We start from the raw sequence: 25,463 nt of genomic DNA, 5'->3' as shown, positions 1-25,463 counted from the left end.
ACTGCAGTTATCGCACCTAGCGACATATGTTGTGATCTCCTTCTTCATCTTAGTCCACCAAAAATGGGTTTTCAAATCTTGATACATCTTACTGCCACCTAGATGGATGGACAATTTGGACGAATGAGCTTCATCTAGAATTTGATTTCTAAGCTCACGGTTCTTCGGTACAACAAGTCAGTCCTCAAACCATAGCACACCCCTTTCATCTAATATGAAATGCTTAGTTTCTTGCTCTTGCATCTTTCTCTTAATGTGAAATATACCTACATCTGTCTTCTGTAATTCTATGATTTTACTCTCAAGTGAACAACTGATAGTGATATTATGCAGTACAACAGGATGTAGCAAATTAAATCCATCTTTCAACAATGCTTCCACAGTGTTGCAATGAAATTTCCAACTAAGTGCATCGGCTACAACATTGGCTTTCCTAGGATGGTAGTGCACTTCCAAATTGTAGTCCTTAATCAGCTCTAGCCATCTTCGTTGTCTCATGTTCAGCTCAGGTTGGGTAAAGATGTACTTGAGACTTTTGTGGTCAGTATATATATGACATACATTGCCCAATAAATAATGTCTCCATATCTTTAGTGCATGAACCAATGCTGTAAGTTCTAAATCATGCGTAGGGTAGTTGACTTCATGTTTTCTCAACTACCGAGAAGCATATGCAATAACTCTTCCTTCTTGCATGTGCACACACCCCAAACCTATACCTGATGCATCACAAAATACATCAAAAGGCTTTTCAATGTTGGGTTGTGCTAAAACAGGAGTTGTAGTTAACAGAGTCCCAAGGGTGTGAAATGTTGCTTCATATTCTGATGTCCACTTGAACTTCTCATCTTTCTAAAGTAGCCTAGTCATGGGCTTAGCTATCTTGGAGAAATCTAGAATGAAACGACGATAGTAGCCTACTAACCCTAGAAAACTCCTAACTTCATGAACCAAAGTCAGGGCCTTCCAATCCATGACCTCTTGTACTTTTGATGGGTCTACAGATATTCCATCTCTTGATAAGATATGACCTAAGAAAGGTACTTTACTCAACCAAAATTCACACTTGCTAAACTTTGCATATAACTTATGCTGCCTCAATCTGGATAGAACAATCCTCAAATGCTCTGCCTTGTTCTCTAAATAAATCAATATATCATCGATAAACACGACCACGAACTTGTTGAGCTCGGGCATGAATACCAAATTCATCAGGTACATGAAGTAGGCAGGAGCATTCGTTAGTCTGAAAGATATAACCAAATACTCATATAGGTCGTACCTAGTGGAGAAAGCAGTTTTAGGTATATCCTCTGGCCTGATCTTTATCTGATGATAGCCAGATCTCAAGTCAATCTTGGAGAATACCTTTGCTTTTGCCAACTGATCGAACAAGATGTCAATGCGAGGCAACTGAGTACTTGTTTTTGATGGTCACAGCATTGAGTGGCCTGTAATCCACACACATTCTCAAGGACTTATCCTTCTTCTTTACAAACAATGATGGACATCCCCATGGAGATGAACTAGGTTGAATGAGACCTTTGTCCAATAGATCTTGTAGCTGAATTTTAAGTTCTACTAACTCATTTGGTGGCATCCTATAAGGCCTTCTTGAGATAGGTGCCGTACCGGGTACTAACTCAATCTTAAATTCCACATCCCTATTAGGTGGTAAACCTGGTAACTCATCTGGGAATACATCAGGAAACTCACAAACCACTGGGATATCACAAAAGGTAGTGGTTTGGATAGCACAAGCTAAGTGGTGGAGTTCAAAATTTCGGGAGAGTGGTACTAGAAAAGCATCTCCTCCCTTGGGTTCTCTCAACATAACAGTCCGAGTGCTAGTGTCAACGAGAACACCATGATCGCTCATCCATTTTATGCCTAAGATCACATCTAAAGATAATTCGGGTAATACTATCAAATCCATAGTATACTCCCTCTCTTGTATAGAGATGAGCACGTTTCTGACTATCTTATTTGTAGAAATAGTAGCCCCAGCTAAACTTATGTTATAACCACCCTTGCTTACTTCAATTATTTTCTGATCATGTCTAGATGCAAATGCTGGGCTCATAAATGAATGAGAAGCTCCCTGAATCAAATAAAACAATAGCAGGATGCTTGTTGACAAGAAAATACCAGCCATGACAACTTCTCCTGTGGGCACTTCCTCAATAGTGGTATAGTGCACGTATCTAGGACGTGCCCTTGAGTTTGCCTGCCTCTAATTGTTCTAATTCTGATTGCCATTCTTCTTAGGGTGGGGCCATTCTTTGGCCCAATGACCCACTTGATTGTAGTTGTAGCAAGGTTGATTGCTCCTAGGTCCTGTGGTCCACCATTCCCTTTGGGTAAGGCAATAGTGAATGCCTTACGGAATACCTTCTGAGGCCTGCTGTTCTGAGCTTTTGGTGGTGGAGGCCTGAACTTAGGTGCAGGTGGGCAGAACTGTGGTCTAGCTATTATAGGAGCTCTAGACTGTGAAGATCCGGGGGCACCTACCTCAATTGCACTCTTGCGGCCCTTAGCTACCGCATGCATATTGTTATGGTTTTCTTGGGTCAAAGCATCACTAATAAACTCGTTGTAGGTGGTGCACTTGCAATTGGCCATAGTCTTCATCAGCTTTGTGCTAAGACCCCGCTTGAAGCTCTCTATCTTCTTCTCTTCGGTATCAACAAAACCTAGGGCATACCTAGATAGGTTGTTGAAAGCATGCATGTATTCAGTGAGGGTCTTAGTCCCTTGTGTGAGCCTCATTAATTTAGTCCGCCTTCATACGCATCAGCCCTAGGGGAATGTGATGTCCCTAAAAGGCCAACTTGAACTGCTCCCATGTTACAGGCACATTAGCAGGTAGAGAGGATAATAAATATGTCCACCAAATCCCTACTATCCCTGTAACTGATGGGATGCATACTTAGCCTTTTGGTGCCCGGTGACCCTTAGCAGATGAAACTTCTGCTCAATAGTGTTGAGCCACTCGTCCGCCTATAGCGGTTCCTCTACCACCTTGAAGATAGGAGGCTTTGTATCCAGAAATTCTTTGAAGGTGCTGCGCTAGTTTGGCTCAGGCCCTTGTTGCTGTGGGTGGGCATGAGCTATGTTCCGCGCAATGAGGTGCAGAGCTTCCTCCATTGTCCTTTGGCTTCCCAAGAATTGGGCAAAGAACTCCTAAGCAGACGATGGTGGCGGTGGTGGTAAGTCACCGTCGTTGCCATCATGGCTACTGCTAGCTCCTGCATGGGTGCGAGTCATCTACAAAGTTGCAACAATAAGTGATTATTGAATGATGTCAGGAGATTGCAGATGAATTTTATAATCATGCCAAACTAAAATTACTGGAGGGAATCTTAAATTCATACAATAAGAATAGTGGCATAATAATTCATTCTCGCAACATGACACCACCAATTTGATCACTTATTGGACTCATAGTGCGTTAACATTCAAATCATGATCACCGATAAATGAACTGGAATTGCATTAGCGTTTAACCAAACGTGAGATAACATGCAAATACCAATATTACATGATAGTCCAATCACCAACACCAAACTCAACTATAGGTCCATTACACAGATAGCGATGATACATCTAGTGTTTCCACTAGTCACTAAGCAATCTAATCCTCATTATGATCACTATCAGGGTCAGAGATAGGATCATCTCCCTCCTCTGGCTCCACTTCTTCCTCGTCCTCCTCATCATCTTCTTCCATATTTGGACCATCTTCTTCCCCATCAAGGATTGGGTTCAGCTGGTTGTTCAGATAGTGCACCTCATGCTAAAGGTCCATCACTCGAAGCTGAGCCTGTGCAAGCTACTAACGCAAGCCCCTTTCAGCACAGTCCTACGTGGTACTTATGGCATGGTGCCTATCTCGTTCTATTCTTGCTGTAGCGGCATGATTGTTTGCTGCGTCTCGCTGGCACGTAGCTGTGGACGCCTCGGCATAGGCGGCCTCCAGCTGCTCTTGTAGGCTTGCAAGCAATGCTTGATCATCAGCTCTTGCTTCTTAGGCTGCTACACCCCCCAATGTGGCCGAAGCCTGGATTCTTTGAATTCGTAAGCCCTCTTTTCCCCTGCTCTTTTCTTTTTCCTGGATCTCCATTTTTTAACACTTGCTTTGTGATGTTGGGACCAGCCGAGGGGGCTGGTCTTCAAGGATAGTCCGGTTCCGCTGTCGAAGGACAAGGTCATGGCGGTGGCAAATTGACTCGCGGCCGAGTGGGACAAGAAAGCAAGGGAGGAGATGAAGAAGGTGAAACGACTGAAACAGGAGGCACAGGATCGGGGAGAGGATGTGAGCAGTGAGGACGACGATGATGATGATGATGATGATGACGATGATGATGAGGTAGCCGTCGACGTGGATTGGGGCATCCTAGAGGACGAGGACATGCTGACAAGTGGCCACCCATCCATGTAGGGGCCCTTCCCTTTCCACATGGAGGGAAGTGAATCGATGACGTCGGTGGAGGCCGGTGAGTCTGCCGCTTCGCACAGCGTGCCAGCCGAGGACTGGTGGATGGGGGAGGGCGGGCTTGCTGCCGCCAACCCCGAGGCAACGATGGAGGGGATTAGCTCTGGTGCCACGCCCGACGAGACGATGGAGGGGGGCGGCTCTGGTGCCGTGCCCGATGAGATGATGGAGGGGAGCGGCTCTGATGCCGCGCCCCGTGAGATGATGGAGGGGGGCGGCTCCGGTGCCGCGCCCGATGAGACGATGGAGGGGAGGGGCTTCGGTGCTGCGCCCGATGAGATGAACCCCCCCTGCCTTAGAGCAGGGGGTAGGCTCAAAACGGTCCCGCCCAGATGAGTCGGGGCAGGGATCTGGGGATCCATCCCCAAAACACTTCCGCCGGCCGAGGACGTCAACGTAAGCTACTAATTCCCCTGTTTTCATCCTTTTTCCATTTCTATTTTGACTTAATGGTTATTACCTTTGTGCAGGTTCTTGCGGATGGGTCACCCCCTGGGGCTAGCGCCCAAGAAGAGTCTCGCCATTCAGGCGGTACAAACAGCGTTGCCTGGAGTCACCCCCATTTCAGGCAGGAGTGGTGCCAACATTGGGGCCATGTTGGCCAACCCGACGGCGCCCGTGGTGGCTCCTACGCTCGCGGAAGTTACTGAGCGAGCAGCCTCCTTCATGGCGGACGTGGAACAGCTGACCGAGGGCCGCATACCACCGGTGGAGGTGGTCATGACCGTGCCAAGCCAGGATCAGCCGGGCACGGATCGTGGTGGCGCCCGAGGGCATAGTGCAATCCGCGCCACCAGGAGCCCAGGTGGATCCGCCCGTGGCACTTGAAGCGGCCCAGATGGAGGAGGGTCCAGCCGGAGGGTCCTCGAGTGCAGCGGTGGTGCCGCACAGGGTCAGGAGGGAGCTGCCCCCAGCCCCTTTGTCAGGAGGAAGCCGCTCCCCTGCGCGGGGGGAGCCGCCGCTCCAGTGGATGGCCGCTCAGGACCCGACATCGGCTCTTTTCTCGCTTGATGATCATTCCGAGAGCATGGAGCGGGAGGGTCTTGACATCGGGATCTTGACCATGTTGAACGCCCTGGACCAGGCTAGAGGAGACCTCCGTGAGATCGTTATCCCTACTACTCAGGTATTCTCTGGGCTTTCTTCTTTCTTCGCATGTTTTTGTGTTTTCGCATTTCTGATACCAGTCTTCTTCCTCTTCAGATTCTTATTGCTCGTAGCTGGAAAAAATCTCAATTCCTCTGCGAGCAGAAGGCGGAGTGGGATCGCCTCTCCGAGGAGGCCCGGCTATGAGCAGACATGGCTACCCAGCTTGCTACCGCCTAGGAGCGGGAGGCCCAGGTGCGTCAGGACGTGGAGGAGGCCCATAGGATGTTTGAGGATCTATCGGCGAGGTCTAAGCTGGATGGGGAGGAGATTGCTAGGCTCCAAAAAGAGCGAGACGAGTTGCTACAGAGGAATGCCGTGGCCAACAAGAAGGCCGGCGAAGTCTTGAAGGAGCTGGAGATGGAGCGGGACCTCTGGCGGAAGGCCGAGAGTAGGGCCACGACCCTCTAGCAGAAGGTGGATGAGGACATCGAGGTGGTCCACTCTCTCCGGGCGAAGCTCGGTGACACGGTGAACCAAAGGTTGAGCGCTGAAAACGTCTCCATCAAGCTAGAAAAAGAGGCTGCCTATGCACAAAGGGCCCTTCAGGTTGAGAGCGATGAGCACTGATCTTCTGCAAGCTGCGGTCGGGGTGGTCCTTAATGCCCTGAATGTGATGGAGCTGGTGGAGACCAGCCCACTCGCGGCTCGTGTCGTAGGTATCATGGCTCGGGTGGGCCAGCTTGAGGAGAGTGCCTTTCACACCGGGATTACCCAGGCCTTCACCGTCGCCCATGCTCATTACGAGAAGGAGATCAACCTGAAGGTGATGAGCGAAGGCTTCCCTTCCACCTACGAAGATGAAGAGCTAGAGGAAATGGAGGAGATGGTTGCTCCCCTTGCAAAAAACCTGGCAGACAATCTGAAAGAGATGGTTCTCCCTCCGCAGGAGTAATTAGTCAAACAATTTTGAGAATAACCTATATGTAATATGTGGACAAGTGTCGGTATTTTTCGAGTCTGGACGTGGTTTCATGATTTTGTGTATTGATTTTTTATGATCTTACCAATCTGTTCCCCTGAATTATGCCATTGGTCATGATGTGAGGAGATTGTTTCGAAAGAAAGAAAGGAGGTAGCCATACCTTAACCAGCCCCCGAGTAAGGTCCGATCCCCTGCATTTGCTGGGGTCAGGGGTTACTGGAGATCAGAACTATGGCTTTGGTGATAGGGTCGATGAAGCCCATGGATGACATCGCAATATTCCCCGCCCTATCTTCCAATAGAAATCCCAAACTGGGGATTCTATGGGCTCGGCAAGGTGGGGCCTTTGAACCTGTGTCCCTGTATTGATTGGCTCAAGCCCCCGAGCCTTGTTAGGGTCTGATAGGGGTCGGCCGTTATTTGCGTGTTACCCCGTCCTCAGTTTTCACAATCGAAGGGGCTGAGTGAACGACACTTGCCTCGACAGCTCAAGTATCGTGCTCAACGAGCTCACTAACGGGTACGTTCGTGTGGAATCCGGGTCCATCATTTGCTGATGGGGTCGGCAGAGCCCTCTGGTGGCACTCCACAACTTCTTAACCCGCCTCCCGGTAGATGCCTGAGCCGTTTGATAGGCTCCGGCGGCCCGATGGCCTCTCCTCGATGGAGATTCTATGGGTTTGGCTCGGGGTTAGAATCGAATGAGAAAAGGTCGAGACGTCCCTGTCCACTTCTGAGCGGAGTCAGGTAGGGCCGCTGGGGCTTGTCTTGGTTATTTCTCCCTGGCTCTGTTTGGCATGAGGCAGCCTCGAGCCCTTCGCGGGCCGACCTTCGAACCTCAGCCTATGGTTGCCTATATCGAATGAGGCGACGGCCGTTTCGTGATGCGACACGAAGCGTTGGGATGTTTTGCCTACGTATAATATAATTAAAATGAAGGCGGGGTCAGTAACGTTACCTTGGCGGTATGAGTGACGAAAGGCTCCTACCAAATGTGTCTGTGCGGGGTTCAGATCCTGATGTTCATGATGAGGTTGGAGTAACCTACATAAGAATCGCTATTCTTTGTTTTTCGTATCTCGGTGGTGGTCCAAGCCGTTTAATTAGCTTGGGCAACCTGACAGCTTCTCCTTTGGGGGAGATTCTGTAGGCAGACCCCTCCGAACCCTTCCTGAGAAGGCAGACGTCGAAGCTAGAGATGCGAGGGGCGTTGAGCATGATTTTTCTGGTGAACAGAAACACCATAGCTATCGAGGCGTAAGGTCTGCTAGTTCGTCCAGTTTTACTCAAAGTTCTATGCCCGTGTTTCGCATCCTTAGTTTCTAGCGTACGAAGGGGGTCAGGTGAGGAGGATGTCTAGATTGGTAGACATCCTTGGTAGCCCCCGAGTGGTGTTCGTGTTCCCGCTTTTTGACAGGGTCAAAAGCTCGAGAAAGAATTTTAACGCATAAAGTAAGAAAGCAGAGATGCTTATCTTTCTTTGGACATTCGTCTGTCATGTCTTCTGGGCCGAATGGCCGGCCCAGGAGATCTGAAAGGTCCTATCGTCGGATTGTCCGTGGTCCTGCATGGGGAGATGAAGGGCTGTCTGCCTATGTGGGCGCCTTAATTGCCACGTCCGTAGTGGGTCAGTGGCTGGCCATACCCAGGCAGTGGTCAGTTTGACCAAAGAGGGATGCCTCATCGACCGGGGTGCGTCCCATCAGTTCCGGCGTGTCCCCTCAGATATCAATCAGCATTGATTCCGTATTTAAAGAGGGGAAGGGAGAGGGTTTTTGTCCAACCTTTCGCCTTTCCTTAGCTACAGCGCCTCTTCTTTAAATAGGGAGGGGGAGAGGAGCTCTCATCCCACCTCTTCTGCCTCTGAGCCGCTATCTCTCCTCCTCCTTCCTTTCTGCCGAATGTGTCCATGTGTCACGGCAGTTCCTGAGTGAGGAAGAGTAATGCTAGAGAGAGAGAAAACTCACAAATTTGCTCGTGAGTCTGGTGTGTGATGTCGAGCCGGAGGTTATCCAACGTAGATGAGATGGTGCGTGCTGCCCTTGCTGAGGAGTCGCTGCTGCCGAAGGAGAAGAGGCACCGGTGGACGTCATACGTCGTCGACTGCGCCGTCGTCCGCTGTGCTCCTCCTTTGGCGGGAGGCGTTTCCTGCCCATACGCTGTTGTCAGGGTTATGGCTGGGGATGATGGCGTAGTCCCCAGACACCCTGGCGATGGCATCGCTGTCGAGGTTGCGGCTGACGACGATGGCATAGTCCCCGAACGCTTTGGCAGAGGTGTCGCTGTCGGGGTTGCGGCTGACGATGATGGCGTAGTCCCCAGACGCTCCGGCGGAGGCATCGCTGTCAGGGTTGCGGCTAACGACGATGGCGTAGTCCCCAGATGCTCCGGCAGAGGCGTCGCAGATGGTGGTGCCTTCGAGGATCCAGTGAAGCGGCGGGATATCAGGATGTCACCGATGGAGAGCATGGCATGGTGACTGTAGTAGACGAGCTAGCCCGTGTACACGCCCCGGGCATCGCCGATGGAGAGCATGGCGCGGTGACCACAGTAGACGAGCTGGCCCGTGTACACGCCCCGGGCGTCGCTGATGGAGAGCATGGCGTGGTGACCACAGTAGATGAGCTGGCCTGTGTACATGCCCCGAGCGTCGCCAATGGAGAGCGTGGCACGGTGACCACAGTAGTACTTGTAGTAGAGCTAAGCAGAGACTGTAATGAAATAACTTTGTGGGGAAGCCCCCGAGTAAACAGTCCTCTGAATTTATCTGTATATTGTTCCTTTTTGTAATGAAATCGCTTTGTAAGTGACGAATTTGTGCAAAAAATGAACAAAATTACATCCTTTGCTTATGGCAAGCAATTTTTTATCTTTCTCCTTTCTGTAGGAATGATTTTAGTGCTTTCCGACCCTTTTGATGGTCTAAGTCATAAGAAGCTAGGAATGTGGGTGAACTAATTCTGATTAAACTGGTGAGCAAAGAGGTTGCAGCCGCTGGGGCGTGGGTGTCTCGTAGTCCTACTAGTTGTATTCAGAATTGGTTCCCAAAATCTTAGCCCTTGGGACTCGTTTATGAGGCGAATGGAAAACTTAGAGAATGTTCGTAAATATAACACAGGAGGTTTTTTTGCAAGTGTAATACTTGTATTACATATGTCATATGTTACGATCACATGCCAGCCCCCAAGTGAGGTCTGACCCCTCCTGATTAGCAGGGGTCGGAAGTCACTAAGGATCGGGGTTTTGTTATGACAAAATCTGATGAGGAAGAAGTGTAAGCTTATTTTAAGGATAGAAACGACGTAGCTGCTCGATGTTCTAGGCATTGGTGAAGACCTCGCTGTTGATGGTTTTCAACCGGTAGGCGCCTGGGCGAAGTACTTTCGCGATGACGTAGGGTCCTTCCCAGAGCGGGGAGAGTTTGTGGCGGTCCTTGTTGCTCTGCACAAGACGAAGGACGAGGTCTCCGACGTTGAAGGCTCGACCCTACACTTGTCGGCTGTGGTACCATCGTAGTGCTTGCTGGTACTTAGCCGAACGGAGGAGGGCGATGTCACGGGCTTCATCTAGCTGGTCCATGGCGCCTTGGTGAGGTGCTTCGGCCCCTTGTTCATCGTATGCTCTGATTCTTGGAGCTCCAGTAGTTGAGGTCCGTTGGGAGAACAGCCTCAGAACCATAGACCATGAAGAAAGGTGTGTAGCCGGTGGCCCGGCTAGGAGTTGTCCTTAGGCTCCAGAGCATGGCTGGGAGCTCAGCTAGCCAGCGTGCACCGAATTTGTTCAATCAGTTGAAAATTCTAGGTTTGAGGCCTTGAAGAAGCATGCTGTTTGCGCGCTCGACCTGCCCGTTCGTCTGGGGGTGTGCGACGGCTACCCAATCGATCCGAATGTGTTGTTCATCATAGAATCGAATGAATTTCCTACCGGTGAACTGCGTGCCGTTGTCCGTGATGATGGAGTTCGGTACTCCAAAGCGATGGACGATGTCGAGGAAGAACAACACGGCTTGCTCGGATTTGATCGTGGATATTGGTCGAGCTTCAATCCATTTTGTAAACTTATCTATGGTGACAAGTAGATGGGTAAAGCCCCCAGGCGCCTTTTTGAGTGGCCCAACCAGGTCGAGCCCCTAGACCGCGAAGGGCCATGTGATGGGGATCATCTGGAGAATCTGGGCCGGGAGGTGTGTTTGCCGAGCGTAGTACTGGCACCCTTCGTAGGTGCGTACAATTTGCTCGGCATCAACTACTGTGGTGGGCTAGTAGAAACCTTGTCGGAATGCATTCCCAACCAAGGTTCTTGGTGTGGCATGATGACCACAGACTCCACCATGGATGTCGCCCAGCAGGAGTTTTCCCTGTTCACTAGGGATACAGAGTTGCAAAATTCCGATGTGACTTCATTTGTAGAGTTCGCCCTCTACAAGAACGAAGGATTTGGCGCATCATACGAGCCATTGGGCTTCCGTCTTGTCTACCGGTAGTATGTCGTGGAGGAGGTAGTCGAGGTAAAGCATTCTCCAGTCATCGGGAGGGTCGGAGTCCACTACTGGGTCCTCTTCAAGCTCCATGACCTCGGGGTCAGGAGGAGCAGTTGGAGGATCGACCCCTGGAGTCGGACTAGATGGGCCATCGTCGGCTTGTTCTAACCCCGCGTAGCGCACCAAGGGTTTGTGTTGATCACTGGCAAAGACGCCAGTTGGGATTGGCTCTCGGCCAGATGCTACTTTTGCAAGCGTGTCGGCCGCTTCATTGAGGCGCCTGGGGATGTGATTGAGTTCGAGGCCATCGAATTTGTCCTCCAGCCATCGAACTTCTTGACAGTATGCCTCCATCTTAGCATCGTGGTAGTATGACTCTTTCATGACCTAGTTGATGACCAGCTGAGAGTCGCCCCTGACGTCGAGGCGTCGGATGCCCAGCTCGATGGCGATTCGTAGGCCATTGATGAGCGCTTCGTATTTTGCAGTATTGTTTGATGAGGGAAATGGAGCCAAACCATATACCTCATATGGACCCCGAGGGGAGATACAAAGACTAGTCCTGCTCTGGCGCCCTTCTTCATCAGCGACCCGTCGAAGTACATTGTCTAGTACTCTTGATCGATGGCTGCTGGTGGCATCTGGACCTCGGTCCACTCCACGATGAAGTCAGCCAGTACCTGAGATTTGATCGCTGTTTGGGGAGCATAGGAAATGCCCTGATCCATCAGCTTGAGTGCCCACTTTGTGGTTCTTCCCATAGCGTCATGGCTATGAATGACCTTGCCGAGGGGGAACGATGTCACTACTATCACAGGGTGTGACTCAAAGTAGTGGCGTAGCTTCCTTTTGGTGATGAGGACGGCGTAGAGGAGTTTCTAGATTTGGGAGTAGCGGGTCTTGGAGTTGGATAACACCTCGCTGATGAAATACACAAGGCGTTATACCTTGAAGGCATGCCCCTCTTCCTCTCGCTCTACTACTAAGGCGGAGCTAACCACTTGGGTGGTGGCCAATATATAGAGTAGGAGGGATTCTCCATTGCATGGAGGAACTAAGACCGATGGTTTAGTTAGAAATCGCTTAACCATGTCAAGCGCCTCCTAAGCCTCGGCCGTCCACTCGAAGCGGTCAGCTTTCTTTAGGAGTCGATAAAGGGGGAGTCCTCGTTCACCGAGGCACGAAATGAATCGGCTGAGGGTGGTGAGGCACCCTATGATCCGCTGAACCCCCTTTATGTTTTGGATTGGGCCCATCCTTGTGATGGCTGATATCTTCTCCAGGGTTGGCTTCGATGCCATGCTCGGAGACAATGAAGCCAAGCAGCATGCCTCTCGGGACCTTGAAAACACATTTTTTCGGGATTGAGTTTGATGTCGTTTGCCCTGGAGTTTCGCAAAGGTTTGCTCAAGGTCAGCGACCAGGTGGTTAGCTCGTTTGGTTTTGACTACGATGTCATCGACATAGGCCTCAACGGTTCACCCGATGAGGTCTCCAAAGCAATTGAGCATACAGCGCTGGTACATTGCCCCAGCATTCTTCAGACCGAATGGCATTGAAACATAGCAAAATGATCCGAAGGGGGTGATAAAAGATGTCGTGAGCTGGTCGGACTCTTTCATCATGATTTGATGGTAGCCAGAGTATGCGTCAAGGAAGCAGAGGGTTTCGCACCCTGAGGTGGAATCGACTATTTGGTCTATTCATGGCAAAGGAAATGGATCCTTTGGACACGCTTTGTTGAGGCTAGTATAATCGACACACATTCTCCATTTCCTGCTCTTTTTTTAGACAAGAACAGGATTTGCTAACCACTCTGGGTGGTATACTTCCTTAATGAATCCTGCGGCTAGTAGTTTGGCTATCTCCTTGCCGATGGCCCTGCGTTTCTCCTCATCGAAGCGGCGCAGGCGTTGTTTCACCGGCTTGGAGCCCGGGAGGATCTGGAGAGTATGCTCAGGGACCTCCCTTGGGATGCCCAGCATATCCGAGGGTTTCCACACAAAGATGTCTTTGTTGGCGTGGAGGAAGTCGACGAGCATGCTTTCCTATTCGGAGGAGAGCACGGTCCCGATACGGACTTTTTTGCCCTTGGAGCTGCTGGGATCCAAGAGGACCTCCCTAGAGCCTTCTGCTGATTCGAACGACCCGGTTGATTTCTTTGCATCGGGTGCCTCTTCGATGACCTTCTCCCTGAGGGTGGCGAGCTCTTCGGAGGCAATGACTGCGGATGCGTGTCCGCAGCATTCGACCTCACACTCGTAAGCGCGCTGGAAGGAGGTACCGATGGTGATGACCCCGCGGGGGCCCAGGCATCTTCAGCTTCAGGTACGTATAATTGGGAATGGCCATGAACTTCGCGTAACATGGTCGCCCTAGGATGGCGTGGAAAGTCCCTTGGAACCCCACTATATCGAAGGTGAGGGTCTCAGTCCGGTAATTGGACCGATCCCCAAAAGTGACGGGCAGGTCGATCTGCCCTAGTGGTACGGCTTGCCTACCAGGCACGATGCCATGGAAAGGTGCTCGGATGGGATGAAGGTTCGTTCGGTCGACGCCCATCTCATCGAGTGTTTTGGTGTACATGATGTTGAGGATGCTACCCCCATCCATCAGTACTTTGGTGAGCCACTTTGAACCGACGATCGGATCGACGACAAGCGGGTACCTTCCCGGGTGTGGGACGGCATCCGGATGGTCGATCCGATCGAAGGTTATGGAGGATTCCAACCACCGGAGGAAGGCTGGCATGGCTGGTCCAGCGGTATAGACCTCGTGACGCCCGACCTTCTGGTGGCGTCTGGAGTCATGGGCCATTGATCCTCCAAAGATCATGAGGGCACCGGTCGGTGTTGGGAAGGCGTCGTCCTTCTCCTCTGTGTTGTCTATGGTGGGAACAGATTCCTTCCCCTGCTCCCCTTTGTTGAGGCCCCCAGCCAAGTATTTGCTGCATGAGGCCGCAATCCTTGTATAGATGCTTGGCCGGGAAGGCGTGGTTTGGGCATGGCCCTCGAGCATTTTCTCGAAGTGGTTCAGAGTGCCTTCCGCGGGCTTTCGACCACCTTTGCGGTCGGCAGCGGCCACGAGCGAGTTGTCGTGCCGTTGCTTCTTATTTTTCTTTTTGGCGGGATGGTTGGAGGCGCCTTCGCCGGCGTCCTTGTCCCGCCTCATCTTTCCGTCAGAGCGATCAAAGATAGCTCCGACCGCCTCCTCTCTAGAGGCGTGACTGGTGGCGATGTCCAGGAGTTCCTTGGTAGTTTGCGGGCCCCTGCATCCTAACTTGTGGACCAGGGATTTGCATGTTGTTTTGGACAGAAAGGCTCCTATCATGTCGGCGTTGGCGACGTTAGGGAGCTCGTGCACTATCAGGAGAAGCGCCGAATGTACCCATGAAGGGTTTCATCGACCTTCTAGCGGCAGTTTTTGAGGTCCCATGGGTTTCCAGGGCATTTGTACGTGCCCTAGAAGTTGCCCACGAAGATCTCTGTTAGATCCGCCCAACTCTGGATAGCATTGGACGGTAGGTGCTCCAGCCATGCTCGTGCCGAATCGGCCAAGAACAGCGGGAGATTGCGAATAATGAAATTGTCATCACTCGCACCACCGGCCGACATGCAAGCCGATAGTCTTCGAGCCAAAGCCTAGGATTTGTTTCACCAGAATATTTAGGGATGTTGGAAGGCGGTCGATACCTTCGGGGGAACGCATCATTAAGGATGTGTCGACCGAAGGCCTGAGGGCCTGGCAGGCCGGGGCTCGGGCTTCGGTCCTCGTTGCTGTCGTAGCGTCTGTCAGGGATGATAGCCGCGACATGCTGCTTCTCCATCGTTGCTGTGGGCATGTCTCCGAGCGTCGATGATGCTGCAGTACATCACGGCCATGGCCGAGGCATTGATGTACTGGGACGACTGGAGGGCTACCCGCTGGCTGGTGGTGTTTGGTGAATGGACACGTCCTTGGTGGGATGCACTGAGGGCGTGCGTTAGCTGGTGTCGGGTTCACATCGTTGAGACAATGAACTTTCCGCTTGCTGCGCCGCTGCACGCTCGAGCAACTTGCAAATTTCTCAGTGAGCGTGGCAATCCTCGGACGTTGTGGCCTCCGGAAGGCCATGCAGCAAGGCGGTTGCTGCGGCGATGTTCTGGCTGGCTCGGGCAAAGTGAGGAAGGGCCCCATCATCAGTGAGGATCCTTTGATGTAGGGTGCGGGCTGTGGCACGCGCGCGCCCCCCATCTTTGCGGCGTTCAATCTCGCGATTGATGTCCGCGTACTCCCGGACGAGCCCTTGCTTGGCCTCATTGATCTCTTGCTGACGAGCCCTCAGCTGCTCCATCCTTAGGCAAGATGGGGCTGTCATCTCTTCCCCGGATCTGCTGTCAGGGTGGTTTGTAGGGGTGACCTCTTCCCTGGAGGTGCTTTCGACGTGACCTTTGGGGGTCTGTGTCATGAAGCAATCCTGGGAAGGGTGGTGGCCCCCCCTACTAGAATCCAAGCTAGAGAATGATCATGGCTCCTTGTTGAGGAGCCCGTAGAGGGTCTCTATATCCTGCTCAATCGCCCCCATGAACAAGATGTCCATGGGTGATTGAACCATACATAGCGCCAGAAGGCGTCCAGCGGTCGCCGCAGCATTGCGGAGACCGAACAGAAACGCTATCGGGGCGCTCCGTATGGACCCTTCCGGACACAGGGTGGCATTGTGAGAGGCCTCCTTTGATGACTGGGACTCGCAAGGAGTTGCCCTGGCGGGCCCTCAAGCCTAAGATGGCTGAGGTTGATGGAAGGGGGAGATGGGATGGCTGAGTGAGTCAGTGCCAACTCTCCTCCTAGTGTGATGATGAAATCTAGGTCGTCGAAACACACGTGTGCGCCCAGGGCCCAAGTGATTGCGTGGGTGGCCATCCGAGGCCTAATTTAGAACGCGCAAGCTCCCCTACCTGGCGCGCCAACTGTCGGTGTTTCGTACAAGCACCGGCAAGTAAATTTATAGTAATACGCGTTAGGCTCGGATGGTGCGCTAAAGGACACAAGATTTATACTGGTTTGGGCCGAAAGTCCCTACATCCAGTTTGTTGCTGCTCATGTTATTAGCACCATGAACGGTTTGTAGTAAGGGGTACAAACGATCGAGAGAGGGACTGGTCCCAAGTCTCTGATGGAAGGGCTAAAGGGAGGTCAAGAGGTTCGAAGCCACTTGACTGTGTGTATCTGTGTGTCGTATTGTTCAGTCTCAAGAGTCCATCCCGCTGATGGAGGAAGCGCATCCCCTTTTATAGAGGAAGGGGGTGGCTTTTACAAGGGCAAGGGTTTAGGATGTATACGCTACTTAGTCTTGTGGCTCACGTCTACCTAGCTTCATTCTTCATTTTGATGAGTACGAAGGAAGATAAGCGCCTACAATACTGTTGATGTCTCTGTAGAATATCAGGTTGATTACAGAATGCTGCCCTGCGCAGGGTGTGGGCTGTAGTACAGTGGTTTTGACTTATTGGCCTCTCCTAGTCTTGCTCCGCACGCCTTCTGGTTCCTGTGAGTCTTCGTCGGAGGGATGAGGGGTCGGGGTCTAGAGCAACGATGTGGTCAAGGCCTTCTGACTTGGCGGACCTGAGGGGTCGGGAAGCGGGTGCCGCTCCCTTGGGTCCATAGCGTGGTGACGGAATGTCCGTCGTGCGTGGAGATATTAAGTCCTTTTCTAGAGCATAGCGGTTGCCGTATATCTTCATCGGGTTGCGTGTCCCAGGGCTGAAGGCGGCGCCTATAACTCTACAGGGCGAGGAGCACGCACCTGTACAACCTTCTAGGCTCTGTGGTGCCCGGAAGGGTCTAAAGCACCTGTCCTGTCATCCCGTGGCAGTACTTTTCCTGCCAGGGCATAGGGTATGGTCCTTGGAGCCATGGTTGACCCGAACGTCTTGTCTTGCCCTATACTTATCATCGTCGGGCGAAACAGAGACCAATTCCTATCTCTCGGGTGAGACCGTCCTCGCCCCTCTGGGGTCGGGCGAGGCAGAATCTATCCCTCAGCCCTCGGGCAAGACCGAGCCCGCCCTCAAGGCGTCGGGTGAGACGGAGTTTATCCCTTGGCCCTCGGGCGAGACCGAGCCTGTCCCAATGGCGTCGAGCGAGACAGAGATTAACCTTGAGCCCTCAGGCGAGGCAGAGTTATCTCCCAAAGGCGTCGGGCGAGGCAGAACCAAACTCCTGTCACTCAAACAAGGGATGAAACGGCGCCCTTATGCGTCCAGAAGTTTTTCACGTTCGGTGGTTATTGGTTCCACCTTCTGGGGTACCCCGGTATTAGGTCCCCGACCATAACCGAGTAAGAAATTTATAAGGGGAGGAACAATGCAAGTATTGGTTAATTATTATCATGATGCATGCACGTTCCGTACGTCCTCACAAACTTAGGAAAAATTTATTTCTAGCGACATACACGGTGGCATACATACGTTCTCTCATATATGGCGTAACTAGTCGAGCTACACGTTTCATTGTTAGTGTACCTGCATAAGAATTTCATTTTAGCCCAAACCCCACAATTATATATGCAGAATGTAAATCTAAATACTTCCATATATGTATACCCATACATATACTTCTGTATCAAAGCTACCCGATGACAGTTTATACCCACAATTAAATACGCACCATATACACATGCAAGCATGCATACATAGCTGTACCAAAGCTAACTCTCCCTGACCACATGCTCACATCTTGCGGTCATGCCACTCATCAACTTACCTTCTTACCTTAGCGTAGAGGCATTTGATCCATACATTACCATTCAAGTGAATGGCATCCATACAATAGCACACCGTATGGACGACGAAATTAAAAACCCCCAAGTTAGTACTTAAATAGCCACCTAATAGTCCTTAATTTGGGCATAAGGAAAGTGATCACTGGCACACTTATATTTCAAATACCTATTTATATAGCTATTAGTTGCTACAAAAGGGTTTTGGAAAACAAAACTTTTGTTTTAAATACACATGTGACAATTTATGTTGAATCTTGCTCTGATGCCAGTTGTCGCAAAACCGACCAATTTATAAGAGCACAAGTACAATAGCAGCCCACAAGCGGTCGCACGGTCATACTTGAGCCCATATAAATCCGGTAGTTTGTCGAGTACCACAATGGGTCTCGATAAATGATCCACAAACAACCAAGATCATACATGATTCAACATACATGTCACATATTACATAAAGTTCGCAGATACATTTCCATCATCAGAGTACGAAACAAAGTTATTACAAACCAAGTTTGATAGATAATAGCAGAAGCAAATTAAGTTTCAAAGTAGCATTTGCCAACATAGTTTAATACAGTGCCAACATACGATCATAGTCCACAAAAGCTTGTAGAGGGATTAGTAAAGAAGCCTGCCCAAGGCTTACTCTTCATCCACGGCGGGATAGAAGCAACTCTTGCAATACCCATGATAAACTGTGCCATCTGCAACAATGGGAAATAAAACCCTGAGTACGAGAAGGTACTCAGCTAGACTTACCCATCATAAACCAGAATAAATTGACTCTAAGGATTATGCAAGGCTGTATAAGTGGAGGTAGCTTCACAACATTTGCATAAAAAGCGATTAACTTACTTATACAATTATAATTCTGTTATCAAGTTATTTATAACTATCCATCTCTAAATCAGCAACTATCCTATGCCAAACATGTGGTATATCATTTTAAGAGCATACAATAGTAACCATAGCAGGTATAGTAATTCCATGTTTATCCAAACCATTATATTCTATAATACAATTACTACGATGTTGGGGCTAGCCAAGTTTCTCACTATCCGTTAGAGACGGCGATTCGAATCAATTTCAACCAGCTAGGAATTTATTCCTAACACAAACCCAGGCGGAATAGATCAACGGTCACCTTAGGTCACCTTTGGTACAACTCAAGTCTACATGTCGCGGGTTCGCCCAGCGCCGCACAATCAGGGACAACCAATTGCTAGGACGTTCAGGGCTATCCTGCCCTTGGGCTCATGTCTAGCTTCCCCGCACATCCTTACTACCATCCAAAGTACGCACTTTGATAAGTAATAGGCATACGTTCAATCTTGTCAAAAGTGCCAACAATGGTATGGTCCTTAATCGGCACAAACGGAATCACATGAGTCAACTTACCATAGACTCTGTTCGGCCTCGATTTACATTACCCTATGGTTGTTTTCCGCGATAGCAAATATAGCCAACCGTTCTTCGGTATCCACCTATATCTCATAGGTGATAGGAAATCACCCGACTTCTACCGATGTAAGCATGGCTAAGCATATATTCGATCCTAGACCTACATAGGGTTAAAAGGAGTATTTCTAGACAAGGAAATTATATGCATCAAGTGGTTTCAATCAACTCTTATAACCTAATGCATCAATCATAAAGGACTCGAGTAATATTTTATAAAACACTGGGAGACTTAGAATGCTCCGGGGCTTGCCTTTTAGAAAAGAAGTGGGGCGGTGGTCAGGACACTTCGGAAGCTCTTCTGGGGTCTGCTCCTCTTCTTCAGGAGCTGCAGCTTGAGGAATCTCCTGCTAGTCCCCTTCCTCTCCTTCGTTGAACTCTAGCAATGTTATCTCCTCTGTCGATCCTAGATGCATGAATATGGCATAAGATATTACGAATGCATATATGCTGACAAGTATAGTATGATGACCTATGATGAATGCATTCTTATAAGTATTCTTAATAGCATGGTGTTAAAGTAATAACAAGTGCATCACGTTTTACTGAGTATGTGCATATCTCTTCTTGATTACTAAATAAAATACTTCAACAATTCATTTACTACACCATAAAATAGTAGCTACTTGTTTTACTCATAACTGAAGTTCTGCTTATCCAAATGCTGTGATCTTGGACTTTCTAGAAAGCTTATAAAATTGTCTACAAATTTCTTTTAATACTCTTACTGTGATTCAAGAGTTATATAGGGCAAACAAATCGTTCAATCAAATCTGTCCAAAAAGTAAACATTTCGGACAGCAAACTTGTAATAGCTAGAACTCAAAAACCCTAAGCCCTATGACTATGAAAATTTAACACAAGGTAGATTAGTAAGTTATCGACAAATTTGTTATTAACAAGTTTTACAGAAAAGACCATTATCCATATGAAATCATCTACACAATCAAAACTATACATGCAGCCTTGTATTTGAATTATAAAGTGATAATTAGTTATTTGCATACAGTCAATGGCTTCTAAGCCTTACCATTGACATCAACAGTTACTATGCATCATAAGAACCATAGAAAACATCATGGTTAATCACAATCTAATTATTGAAATGCCTTTATTAATTCAATTAAATAATTAGGGTAAATAATAAATATATACCAAATGTGCACAATAAATTCTCATAAAATTACATGAGACTTCTAATGCTCACCATATGCTACTGTGAAAATTTCATACCATTTGCATATGTATGACATCCTATGCAAAAATGACAAGCTAGCAAGGGTTATTTTAGTGAAAATGGAAACCCCCATAGAAAAGTGTCAAGCAATAGATTATATATTTTTCCTAACTTCACATTAGTGCAATATGACTGTACAAAAATTTACATAGCAATATTTTACATATTTTTATCCCTACAAATTTCCTTAGAAAATACCATTTATTAATAAATAAATAGAAAGACCATATTTAAATTAAGTTTACAGCAAACTTATTATTTTTCCTAGCTAGAGCATATCAATACAAAACCCACAAAATTGGAATCACAATTTTAGGAGTTTATCTAACTTACAAAATTATAAACATACAAAAAGCATTTATCTAAATACATTTAAATCCCCTATAAAAATATCAGAAACTGTATGTATCATATTTTTACAAAACACTACACTTCATAAGGAACACAACAAAATTTGGTTCACAAGATTTGGATGCTCTACAACTCCACTTATCATTTTTCAAAGTTTACATCAAATCTAAAAACAAATGAACTAGCTTCAGCCCTACAGTCACTGACAAGCGGGACCTGTTGGTCAGTTGACCCCACATGTCAGCGACACAGGAAGCAGGGGAGCGGCGTAGCTCGACGCGGCTCGGCCCCAGTTCGTCACCGGCGAGCCCTCCGGCGAAACCAAGTGCACAGTCATGATCTACAGAACAAACCGCATCTAGTGACCTAGGTGGTGGCAGCGCAGGTGCAGCGGAGCGTGCTCGTCGCCGGCCATGGTAGCACGGTGGCGCTGCTCTGTGGTGCGCCGGCCATCTCCGGCCTTGGCAAGTCCAGGCGAGGAGCGCACCAGCATCACGGTGACCATACGGACCTATATTGGTGACCTAGGCGGCTCGAGGTGGTCCAATGAGCTCCGGCCACATGCATGGTGGCGCGGAGGTGTGAGCGTGGCGGCGCGGGCTACCATGTTCTGCGCCGGCGAGACCACTAACCATAGTAACATCATTACATAAGCTAACACACATCCTACCCAAGCCCTAACGCAAACAATCAAAAGCAACGCGCGCGTGAGCCAAGCAGTGGCGAGTTTGCCATGGAGGCGGCCATGGCGGCCGAGAACTCCGATGAGGAAGAAAATGGCGAATACGCCCTCACCGAAGTTTGTCAGCTGCTGCAATCAAGTCAAGGAGGTAGAGGGGGATGTGGCGTAGCTATGGGCGAGATGGAGGTGGTGGCAGTGCGGTGGAGCACACGCGAGGCGATGGTGGAGGTGGTGCAGTGCTCGGCGGCGCTGTGCTCTTCCGCGGCGAGAGGAAGGGCGAGCACTAGAGAGTGAGAGAGCGGGCGGGAGTGAGTGGAAGGAGGCATAGGGTGGTGCAGATAACGAGCGCCAGCTCGCGGCATCGGTCAACGGCGGCCATGCTCTGCTGCTGGCCGGCCACGTCCGAGCGCGGCGCGGCGTTCATCAGGGCGCGATCAGAAAGCCTGACAACGTGATTTCAAGATGCTAATTCTCTCGATACAGATCGATTCAATGAATGGCGCTCAAACGAAACTTGTAGCCCTAAGTACCAGCTACAATAATGCTTAAGAAACCAAAGTCCAAATCTCAACGGTTAGTGAGTAAAGTCATCACCAAGTTGAGGCTGTCGAACTGTTAGTGAAGCATGACTTAGGCAAAAATTCTAAGTGCTGAAAACAGTGTAAATCTGATTTTTGTGAGCCAATTTCTATCATGTTAGGAACTAAACTAGTCTATGGCCCAAAAATAAAAGTTGTTCCTCTCATAAAAAAACTACAACTTTGCTTTAGTGACCACATCCATGCTACGTCTCTATGACATAGTTCAAACTAGGTCAAACCTACTACATTCAAATGATGGTATACACTTAAACTATGACCTAGTGACCAAATTAGCCCTAGCCATGAATACCAAAGTTGTTCATAATGACATTCTAAACATGTTTAAGCTATTCCTAAGGTCACACAATCATTTCATACATTGGTTACACATAAAGCTTTCCAGGTCAACATACATAGCATCACTTAAGGACTTGATCATGCAAAGTGATCTTCATAAACATTGTTCCACTAGTCATCCTAAGTGTAGCTAAGATGTTTTAGTGACTCACATCAACCATTTACATGTCTTCACTCATGATCATATGCATATATACAAGGAAACATAAAATAACAAGCATGTTTCATATGTTTCAATCACATGTTTCAACTGTAAAAGCTTATATATGAATGCTTGATGCTCATGCTCATGCAATGCAAGTCAAATTATGCAAGCTTAACACCTAGGGTGTTACATTCTCTTTGTTGAAATAGGGTGGTGCCACCAGACAGGCCAAGGCAGTGCACCATCGTGCACATTGCGGTGCACACCACCACTAGTAGTGCCAGCGCTAACCTTGGCTACTCGGCCGAGGCAAAGTGGTCACTGCCACAAGGGTGGCGGTGCACCGGACAAGGGGTGTCGGTGCCTTTAGAGGTAGCACCTCATTCCCTACTTCGCCTTTTTCAACTCCTTTGCAAAGTGTGCCAATACCACAAGTGTTTCACCATCACATGCAAATGTGTTAGCATTTTCTCAAATATTTTTCAAAGGTTAATCACTTCTCACTAGGCCTTAAATGCATATGCAAGTAATCCAACAACTAGTGGCACTAGATGATCAAGTTGTCCGATAAGAGCTCCTCTCTTAATAGTACGACCATCTATCCTAAATGTGATCACACTCTCTATAATGTCTTGATCACCGAAAACAAAATGGCCCTATAGATATCACCTTTGCCTTAAGCCCATTTTATTTTTCTCTCTCTTCTTTTCCAAGTCTAGAGCTTAATCAATATCATCACATGTCCACCATCATCTTGCTCCACCACTAGGATTGGACAATCTTATCTAATCACGCACTTAGATGCAAAAGATTAGTCCAACTAGATTTCATCAATTAACCAAAAACAAACTAGGGCTTTCAAAAGGGAGAGGGGATTATATTAAAACTCAGTATAGGATATCATCAAATTACGCATGAAAATAATCTAAAATAAAAATACATAATATTCTGTTTAGATTCTTCCATTGTCTTCTTCCCCTTGGCTTCCCTCGAATGCTAGAACAAAAAGTGCAATCCCTATGCTGAATCCAATGACCAACTCCTAAATATTGCACATACCGCAAGATCCAACGCTTTAGAACTAGTCTAGAACGCATCTGAACCGATGAAAAATATCGTTAGTTGCATCGTCGGGTACAATATAGGCTGCAGATACATCACCTCTAAACCTTGATTTTCTCTCTGCGATCATCGACGAAGAGATCGATGACCCAGAGTGCCTGTCCTCGTTGGGAGTGCCCAGAAGCACCCCTCCCCTTGCAAATAAAGGCCACAAATTGGCCGCCTGCCAATGAAATCGACGTCAGCAACGACGATCTCGTCGTGGCAATCACCGAAGTCATCGCAGCAAAATACGATCCTGACTAAAAATCATCTGATTTCATCAAAAGATTTATTTGGACTAAATCCTAATCAACTAGATATGAAACTGTGGGAAAAAGGATGTGTCTCCTCCCCTTCTTGTCCCTGGCAGATGCACCGGAGAGGAAGAAGGAGAGTGGCCCTAGGTGTGGCGGGGGCAGCAGTGGTAGCGAGGGAAGAGTTGCGGTAGGCAGCGTCTTGGTGGCGGCTCTATGTTAGGGAAACAGGATGGTGTTATAGAAGACGCAGACAGATATGCTCTGTGTGTTTTTCCTTTCAGTTGTCCTTAGAGGTTTAGAAGCTTGTGAAGATTGTAGACCCGAAAGACATCTTTAGAGTCTTTTAAGCCACCATGGAATGAATAGTCTTCATCTAGATAATTTTCCACTAATACCAAAGAGGTTAGGAACTGAGGACACCGGGCGCTAGTTACATGGTCCCTCCAGACATACAAAGAAACAAAAGAGAGAAGAACATGAACACCAACAATATACATGACAAGAAGAATAAATAACGACAAACAACATACACGAGGAGGAACAACAATGCTACAAGGTCAAGGTATAAACTGTCGATCGCCCAAAAATGCACCACCAAGTGACAAAGTCCTAATGATCTCAATTCCACATGCGACCTGTGATGCACGTCATCTATCGAACACATTTGAGATCCAATTGTCATCCTCCAATGCCACTAGAGGAGAGGAAGCCTCAAGGGAGGGAGAACCAATGGCCAGAGAGAATCAGGAGATACATGGGAGGGGATCATGGACATATGTTGAGATAATGCAATTGAGGATGATAGGATGTGAGGCAAAGAAAAATTAGTAGCTAGACACCATCCAGTGAGCAGCTTATGCACCCATATAGGAAGTGTAAACAAAGGACACTATAGAAAGGTTGTTGTTAAGACTGAGAGGAACCTCCACAACAATGCCTACAAGTAGGCTGCAACATCGATGATGCTACCACCACTGGATCGAAAAAACCGGCGGTACTCTGCAGTTATAGGGTGGAGAAGGCTGTAATGATGCCTCCAAGGAGATTAGTGGCGCCCGAGGTTGTTTCCATGGACAACACTGACATGTCAGGGCATGGCTTTCGCCTAAAGCTCCCTCTAACCCCTAAACTGTAGAGGGTAATGAGTCCAAGGCACAACCTTACCCACCAATACGCATATGCGGCAAGCATGGGCGCGTTACCACGCCCAACATTGCATGAGCACCCACTTCATGAGGCTTGAGCCCTTGACAGCTCGCAAAGAGTAGTGGGACAGGTCACCAATGGTTGTGGATGAGTGCCCCGAGTAAAGAACAAAGGCAGACAGACACAGGAGCCACTACCACTACGGTGCCGCCAAGCACCTACCCATAAAGCTTATGTTCTCTGGCGCCCTGTAGTCAGTAAAGGATGCGACGAGTGTGCAGCATGGAGCGCCTATCACTTTCATGTCCTGGAGAATAGCAACAATAGCCACCGCATGAT

Source organism: Miscanthus floridulus, chromosome 4, assembly GCF_019320115.1.
Source record: "Miscanthus floridulus cultivar M001 chromosome 4, ASM1932011v1, whole genome shotgun sequence".
Taxonomy (NCBI): Eukaryota; Viridiplantae; Streptophyta; class Magnoliopsida; order Poales; family Poaceae; genus Miscanthus; species Miscanthus floridulus.
Note: the sequence above shows the minus strand (reverse complement) of the source record.